Below are 9,397 nucleotides of genomic sequence, written 5' to 3' on the forward strand. Positions count from 1 at the left end.
AGACATTTCAGGAGATATTTTAGACCACTCACCTGACTAAACAAAGTTAAGCACGTGTTTAAGGGACTTGCTGCCTTGGGATCTTAATTATTATGGACAATTTCCATGTGGGTGTTTGCTTTAACATTGTCTCCTGCTGGAGAACAGCTGGCTGCAAATGGGCTGGCAAGGTAAACAGAAATAGGCCTGCGATGCCTAGCAGCTCCGACAAGTCTTGTCACCAGCAGAAATCTGTTGCCAAACTGACAGGCATAAAATGTCTTGGAAGTATCCACATTTCATTGCAGTTGTGCCTCGTGGACTGTGTCACACTCCAGCAGCAAGATATTCAGGGCCCAGTGATACAATTGCTGTTGTATGTCAAACACAGAGGGAAGAACTGAGATTCTTACCAAATAACCTCTCTTTTGAAGATTGTAAGTCAATGTGGTATTTGTGAATAAACCAAAGCTGTTAGTCTACAGTGGAGTGCTGGCAGAGCTGGCTGGTGCTGTGTTAGTAAACCTCAACAGCTTCTTATTTCTGAGTTAATTGCTATCTGCCTAAGTCCAAGAGTGATTCAAGTGATTAGCAGGCAGCTTCAGAAAGAAAAAACAAAACAAAACAAAAAAACATTTCCCCAAATAACTGAAATAAAACAATTGGGAAAAAGAAAGGGGAGGCAACAGTGGATATGTGACAGTAGAGGTAGGCTGTGAAATAAGGGCTTGGTGTGCTGGGCTTTCAGTATGTTCAGCAAACAGCCAGGGATGTTGGCCATACTGTTGCCAGCACCTAATCTTGTGCTGGGAAAAGAGGGGTATAAACCTGCTACTTATAAGCAGCTTTCTAGCCTGTGATTGATCAGCAGAACTGAAATAGAAGTGGTGATTGTGTTTCTGTAGTTTCCTCCTGGAAACCCTGTGTTTGTTCTTCTTTTGGTCCTGGATTCCCCTGTGTTGCTAGCTGTACTGGCACAAGGAGCTAGTGGCAGCGTGCACCTGTGGGGCATGTTTCCAGTGATGAGTAGCTGATAAAAATCAGCTTCTTCCAAGTATGTATTGCTATTCAATCCAGACTGCAGGTCAAAACCATAGCTGGCATCATGGCCAGGTTTTGCATCCAATTTCATTGCCTCTCACAAAGCTTGAGTGTGTATAGCTTGTAGCCCAAAACAAGGCCATATTCTTTTGTCTTGGTCCCTTGCTTTGGGAACATAGGTTGGTCTGTTAGGCAGACTCACCTGTTCATCTGCATGCCTATCTTTTAAATGACAACTTGAATCTGCTTAAACAAATACACACAGAGCTGTGGGAAGGCAAGGCTACACAGAGTATAGAGTCACTCCATAGTCTGGAGTGACTAGAGAGAAGACATACAGAAAGAGATGAAAAACTGGTGTACTACAGAAAGGTTATCTGCAATACTGAGCAGACTGGCAAAAGAAAGCAAATATCTGATGATAGCGCCAAGGTTTTGAGCCTGAGAGATAAGAGTTGAGATGACTGAGAAAACAGGCAGGATGCAATGGAGAAAATTAGAAAAAAATAACATACTTTTTGTTTGGAGAACAACAGTCTAATGCAGTCACTGAGAGCAGACAGCATAGAAGGCAGCAGGGGCAGGGGTGTTGGATAAGACAAAGACACAAAAAGCAGGCTTTGGGGTGCAGCTGGAGAAGGTGAGTTTGAAGAAGAGAGTGTCTGCTAAAGTACCTGAATAAGGAGCTTCTTCCTCTCTGACAATGAGTTAAGTATGAGCAATGGAATCCTGTTTGCAAATGGCCTATGATAGATCCTCAGCAGAAGAAAATGGAATAAATTTCAAAGTTAAAACATCAGCCCTTGAGCGGTGGCCTAGCATAATTGTACTCCACGTGGAGGCAAAGCCTACAACAGATAACCAGCCCCTGTCAGAAAACCATGCTGATGCACAATGTCAGGGTACTACTGCATGCGGTGGAGTGGCAACAAAAGGTCAGCCAGAAGTTCAACTTGTCCATCAGTCTCATGTGGAGAACTTATCAATGGCATGGGCTGCCTGGTGGTCATACCTGGGAGGCATTGCCCTTGTAGCCTTTCTTTTCACAGACAGCAGGATGCCTCCGTCTGTACGATTCTGGTCTCAATAATCATAAACTTGTAACAAACTGACCTACTTGGCTGGCAGGGCTGAAGCACGAAATGGAAAATTCTGAAATTATGTTCAAAGAGCAGAAATAGTGTTCTGGACCACCAGGGTTCACAGCAACTATATAGCAGCAATGAAACAAATGTAATTATGTTTTTTTACTCTCATAATCCACAGAGACTTAATACTTCCTAGCATGTTGCCGTACCAATCAATAAATAACCAACATTTTTCTTATTTCATTAGTTTTGAGATTCATTCATTTGTTCCAGCTCCCCTGTATTTTTACCAGCATACACAAAATAAGGTGTTTAATATTTAATCAGTATGGGAGGAAGATCAGCATTTTTGGAAGTTGTTGCACTTGAGTGAAACTTTGAGTTTCACTGCTGGTCGCCATGTAAGGCAAGGCCATCCTTTATCTCAGTTTATCATTCTTCAGACTGGTTTCACCTAGCATGTACATGCAGAGGATTAAAATTTAAAAAGCATTCTTGAAGTCACTGGGCCAAAAAGCATGATGAAGATATTGGTTTACATCTCTTTTTTTTTGGAGCAGTGCAGGATGGTGCAGTAATCCTAGCACGATCCTGCACTCACAGACCTCTCAGTGACTGAAGGAGTGTGCAGCGTAACTACCAATTATGTTGCTACAGATTCTGAATGGCACCATTTTGTTGTTAGAATGAACAAAGGATGCCTACGAGGGAGTGAAATGTAAGGTGCTGAGAGAGGAAAGTTTTCTGTGGCATGCTGGGGGAATGCGGGCAGCAAGACTAGCATGACAGATCGTGATGAATGATGTTACATGCAGAGAGGCTGGGCCAGATGTGTGCATGCAGTGAACGTCTGTCCTCAATGAGCTGGGCAACTTAATGGGACTGAGCAAAGAAAAGCTCCTTTCTAAAATGGGATTTCATCCTCCTTTCTGAATTGTCAGGACCTTTCATTTAAAATGTTACTCTTGTAACAAGGATGGCCATGGGCTACAGTGCATTAACCCATTTTGATGGGTTAGGGCAACACAGTAGAACAACTTCATCACATACTGGAGTGACACAGGCTCGCTCCAAATCAAACACTCTGAAACTGTTTGCTGTTGAGGAAATAATCTCTACCTCAATTTTCAGCAACTAGCACAAGCAAATCTAACTCTAGCTATACAATGCAAACACTGAAACTGATGCTAAAAAAAATAAAAAACTTATTTCATTTGGGAAGTTATTAAAAATACATTTATTTAGGCAAATTTCTGGGTAAATAAAATATTTGGCAGAAGTGTTTTGCCCACCTCTGGTAGCAATGCTGTATAACTGAAATCTTTTATAAGCAAGTAATATTTATTTCCAGAACACAGCTAACATCATATACTGCTGAATATTTGGATATATATTATTGACAGTTATATGGGGAGGAATAAGGTTAAAGTGGTAATCATGTAGAGTTTATGCCAGTAATCACACTACTTCTTACACCAGTCATACAGAAAAGAAGTTAAGGAAACTACTGAAGTTTCCCCTTAGTTTCCTTTCCATTGCAGTTTCCTCTCTTTGCTAACGAAATGCACATAAACATGCACAAATAGCAAAGGCTTTTTTGTGTAGCTTTGTAACAACATCTCCTGTGCCAGCTCCTGTACTGAGAAAGCTTTTTTATGTTACAGGCCATCTCCAGCACTGTTGGGAGAAAACGTGTCACGAACTGTTAGGGGTGGGTAAGCTTGGCACCAGAGTAATGGCACATTGCAGCCCATAGTCATGAGATAGATATAAATGTTAGAGGTAGCACTGAAAAATCTGGAAAGTTTGTGTGGCTTTAGACTGAAGAAAATATGTGTCATAAAGCCAGGGCTGATAGCAAGAGTGGAGCAAGCCCACGTAGGACAAAAGCTTGCAAAAGCATTCTACAGCTTTCTGCTGCTTGGGTGTCTTGAAGAACAGCATTTCTGTATAAACCCTACATGAAGTGGGTAATCTTTCAGTTCTTTTTTCCTTTTGATTGACAAAATTTCAAGCAAATTAACAATAAAATTAATTATGTAAACTTTCTGTGACTTTTTGTTGGCTGTCAAGGACAATTAGGACCTACCCAATAAAGAAGCATATTTCCCTCCTGCATCCATTCTTTATCTCAGTGTATTACAGTGAGGTGTCCTTTCAGTGGGTGTTTGATGAAGAACAATCATTTTTTTGAGGTCTTTCTAAGAGACAGAAGTTAATTGGTCCTACTTTACTGACCTACATCAGGTAATTTATCTAAACACTGTAATGTAGTCATATATAAAATGGCAATTCCTTCACTGCTCAAGCAATGTAGCAATTACCTTTATTTATTTATTTCAACTTGCCAGAGATGTCAGTCATGGGCCTACACTTAAAAGTGTATCAGCAGTTCCCTTTTCCAGGCAATTATATTTTAGAAAGCTTTAATTTTGTTGTACCTAGATGTAATCATAGAGGAAATATTTCTTTAACAATGAATAAAAATTATTTGGATACATTAAAGTCACAGAGAAGTATACAATTAAGATGAAAACTATTATCAGGACAGGGTTTTATTATGAAATGCTCATAAGAAACTTGGTATTTTAATATTTTTATGTGGTTATACAACTGTCAGCAGTTTCCTTTCTATTTTCTTTCTCTTCTCTGGGTCATTGGGCAGAATAACAAGTGAGATTTGTAGTTCTTACCCACCTACCATGCTGTTAAAGTTTCTTGCAGATATGCCTTTGATTTCCAATTTATTGGCTCATACAGTATGTTATAAACCAGCAGTTGTATATACAAGAAATGGGAAATGTAGGCCTGTAACTGAATAAAGCCTCTAAGTAGTTTCTGTGCTTAAGTAAAACGTACTGTTTCAGCTGCAACACATGCCAAGGCACGTATTGATATCTACCCCAGCCCTTTGATGGGAACTAGTGGCCATGCACAGCCTCTCTGTGTTCACTGGAGCTTGTAGAACTAAGTGCAGAACCAGGGTTTCATGGTCTCCTGGGTCTGCCTAGGCTTTAGAATAACTTTCCTACTGCAATCAATTGAAGAACCTGCTTATTTATGTCAAGAGAGCAGACTATGGCCTTTGGGAGATAATCATGACATTTTCCATGGAGTAAGTCACAATCTAAAATGCACAACTAAAAGACATTAAATTACAGCCATGGAGTGAATGTCATCAGTATGAGGTTCAGTTGCAGTATGCCGGAGAATGTAGCACTGGGCATTCATGGTCTGCATCAATGGCAGGGGTATCTTTTGTCAGCCTTTATTGATGGTCAATGTGTGTGCAATGCTCAGAGCAAGTAGCTCAGAAAAGCATCTGCAGCCTGGGGCTTGATCCTCAGAGCCCAGAAAGCTGAAATTCATCCTAAATGGTGTTTTCTTATGCTGGGTGGCAAAACTGGCCATGGAGATCGACCAAGACTACACTGGCATTCTTAGAAGAGGTATCACAACTTGCAGTCTCCTGCATATTAGCAAGGTCTGAGGAGTCAGTTCAGTGAGGCTGTGTACAGTCCTTCTCTCCTTGTCTTGTATGGGGAAAATATCCATCTGACAGGAACACGACTAAAAGAAGCAAACATTTGCTAGATTTCAAAAAGATGATGTCACTGATAGATGGATGATGGTGAAAAATGGTGGTGGTACTCCAGAGACCCTCAGAGAACCACATCACAGCCGGGAGCACCATCAAGAGTCACAGAACTAGGTAAAAAATATACTTTTTGAAATACGTAAATATGTTGGCCATTGGTCTTTGGTAAATATTATGTAGTTCTTTTTTGTCTCAGAAGTAAATAATGAATATTTTATAACCATCAAGAAAATTCTCTGCTTTCTCCACTTCAGGTCATCATAAGAAGAATAGAAATGACACAGGCAACTGTTATCTAATTAAGTAGATGAACTGATGCTTTTAACATTGATATATATATATTTTTCCTTTCTGCATTTGGAAATCATAGAAAAGAAAGCAGCTATACAACTTCAAAGCACTTTCTAGCACTGGATGTCATTAGAGATATTTCAGCTGTTCTTCCTATCCCAACAGCTCTGGCTTTCACATGCTGGACACACCAAACAATGGTAAGTAGAGAATGGATGACACTTTGCTCACACAGCAGAACGTGGGTGTAAGTATGTACCCAAAGGGATATGCCTTCCAATCTGGTTTCAGAGGCCTGCCGGCTCTGCTTGCACTGCAATGACATGAGCTCTGAGGCTTCCCTGGTTAGCAGGCTGAAGGTGTTAATTGTGATGCAGGGAGGGCTGTGTGCAGGTAGTGCTGCTGAAGAGCCCTGAGCGAGGCAGACAGAGATGCCCTGGCACTAAACCATGAAGCAAGGAGAAGTCCTGAGAAGTTTGTATTTCCTCTGCACATGGACTGACTCTACCAGCAGGCCAAGCAGGTTAGCCAGTTACTTGTACTGGCACGGCTTGCCATTAAATAGTTAATACTGCCTTACGTTGAATGCATTGTTATCAGGCCTCTAAGGTATCACATTTGATGGGCACAGTTCACACTTCTCAGAACCATTATTTCAATCTTCCTGCAAGCTCCTTAGTTTACTCAGGCTTCGTATTATCCCAGTTATTTTTGCAGCTACAAAGGCTGGAAATGCAAGGCCAAGTTCTCTGCCAGGAAGACCTGGCACAGGGCCGCACGCCTGCAGGCTGCAGCACCCACCCTGGCTGCGGATGGGCTCAGGAGAAAATCCTGCCCGCCAGGCTGGGGACTCAGCCCAGATCTGGTTATGAGCAAGAGGCTGGCCAGCCACGCTGACATGTCACTCCAGGTCTATGGTAAAACGCTTTAGAGATTTTGAAAGCCATGATCTTTCTCATGAAGCTTTAATTGCAAAAATCTCCAATTTCTTTTTTCTTTCCCCTGCGGCCCCACCACCCAGGCATTACTGTACCACCAGAACACCAAGTTCGGTGTCGGCAGGCAGGAACTTGCAAATGAGACTGACACAGCAGCTGATAACATTTTATTCAGTTTGGGACATACATAGGACCTAAGACACAGAGTGTCATGAGGCACAAGCTGAAGGGAAGGCAGGGAAGCTGTACTTCAAAGCCAGGAAATAAGGACATTCTTTCACAACAGCAGGTTATGCGTATGGAAAATTACCTACAACCAGGAAAATGTGAAGCTAGTATTTTCAGGATTATATTTGTTCCAGTTTAATAGTCTGTATCTGGTAAATAAATAGTCCTAAGCAATGCTTCTGTAGTTGAAGATAGCTCAGATTTTTTTAAATTGCAAACACAAATTTCAGGGCATATAATTCAATCATGTAAAGCCACACCAGCCAGAAGCTTGCAATCTAACTGCCATGCTGGGTGCAATGCCGTCTCCCCTACACAAGACTGTACAAAGCAGCCAATTTGGTTTTGGTTAAATGACTAAATGTAAAAAGAAACTTACTTGGTCTCAGTTCAAATATTGCCCATTTTCCCTCTGACAAGAAAGAGAAGGATTTAAAACAAAGATGAGAATTTCAGAATGGGCTCTTTCTCTAAGAATATCCACTACTTGCTGTGGATGTAGTTCAACTCATTTTCATAATTATTTCCAATGCAGAGTTCTGGCAGCATCTGGCAGCATCAGTGGGATATTACTGGAATACACAGTGAGGAATTTAGTCCAATGAGGATATTAAGTCCCAAAGATGCCAATGGGGCTTTCCACTTTAAGATATGCACTGTGCAGATTATGTTGCTAAACAGTAGCAACAGATCTTGTCTACACATGGAGTTATTCCTCTAAAATTATGTCTGGATCCTCCCTATTACAGTAAAAAAAGTGTGTTTGATGCTGTGCTTAAGTCACTTTCACCATAAATTAAAATATCTGAAAGGAAGAAATTTTATTCTAGAGTGAGTCCACATAGAGCTCTCTAAATACCTTTTGCATTATAAAGTCACATCTTACCACAATCTTACTCTGAGCTGCAGATAATATTGTATTTATAAAGAGTATGTTCTCAGGGGATGAGAAATATTGCTCAAAACACCATCCAAATGTTGAAAATGTAGTATTTACACTGGATAGATGCCATCCTTGTCTGGCAGGCTAATAGATCAGAAAAAAATGTCTGTGAAAAGATGACTGTGGGAGTGGCTGGGAGTCTAACAGTCAGTCCCCCCCCCTCCAGTTTTTAACATAATTGTACATCCTGGTGTTATGGTTTAAATCAGATTTTAAGGAGTCCATTATGATGCATCTGTTTAAAATATCAAGGGGAAGCACAATTCAATAACACTAAATGTACAAGGGTGAGGGCTGCAAATTAATACTGCCGCTTCTGTTTAACTAACTGCCTCTTGTATTAATGCATCTTTGACATACAATTTCACATCGCCGTGGTCCTAAAGAGTGTCATGAACTGTAAATAGTCAGTTTTGCCTTTGAATGTCTTCACATGCCCTCACATGGTTCAGAGCAGACCTGGTGGTCTTACACACAGTAGTCCAAGTTTGTTGATTCGAAGTTCAGATTTCAGTCAAGTTATGCTGTAGTTACAGGAAATCAAAATGTTCTGCAGCTATTAGTCTATTTTATACTTAGTGTTGCCATTTATATTACCTGGAGAAATAAACAGATAACAACCCATGCAAATCATTTGTAGAGGAGCTAATTCTATTTCTTCTAAAGCCAATACTAAATCTCTTCCATATGGTTGATACCAAACATTACGATACAGTTGACGAAAACGTGACTCCAATGAAGTCAATGAGTTTTGTGACTGACTTCAGGAGAGCCAAGATTTCATCCATTATCTATCTCTGCAGTGTAGGGCCCAGCTGTGTTACAGTAAAAATAATAAAAAATAAAAAATCCAACAACAAAAGCCTGAAACCATTAATCAACTCAGAAAGATCTGGTTAATGTATTGCAAGATAGGCCTCTGTCGGGTGGTGCGTGCCTTTAAATTCTGCAACCACTTAGAGAAGCCCTGAAAAAGAAGTGACACATGTGCAACCCTGGTCCCTGAGCCCAGACAACATCCATCCTGCCTGCTGCAAGCATCCTGGTTGGCTGTGGCTATGCTTTTCTTCCTCACCCTTTGAGGCCCTTCTGACAGGCAGACTGCAAACTTTCCTAAGCAGGGCTCGTGTGACTGCCGGTTGCGGCCAGGGATGCAGCTCACGATGTGGGGCACTGAAACGAGCGGGGCTGAAACTGGGTGCAAACAGCAGGAGCTCCCACGGTGCCCCAACGCAGAACCAGACACTTGGCCATCAAGTCTTTATTGCGGCCATTTAAATATAACATATAG

The 9,397-nt window shown here is 41.2% G+C and overlaps 1 long non-coding RNA gene across 5 annotated transcripts in view; it reads right to left on the bottom strand.

Annotated features, from left to right (window-relative positions):
- LOC137858296 (uncharacterized) overlaps positions 1–9,397 on the bottom strand; it is a 138,613-nt gene that overhangs the window by 127,137 nt on the left and 2,079 nt on the right. The gene's annotated exons all lie outside the window — the stretch shown is intronic.

This window comes from Anas acuta, chromosome 6, assembly GCF_963932015.1.
Source record: "Anas acuta chromosome 6, bAnaAcu1.1, whole genome shotgun sequence".
In the NCBI taxonomy this organism is placed as follows: domain Eukaryota; kingdom Metazoa; phylum Chordata; class Aves; order Anseriformes; family Anatidae; genus Anas; species Anas acuta.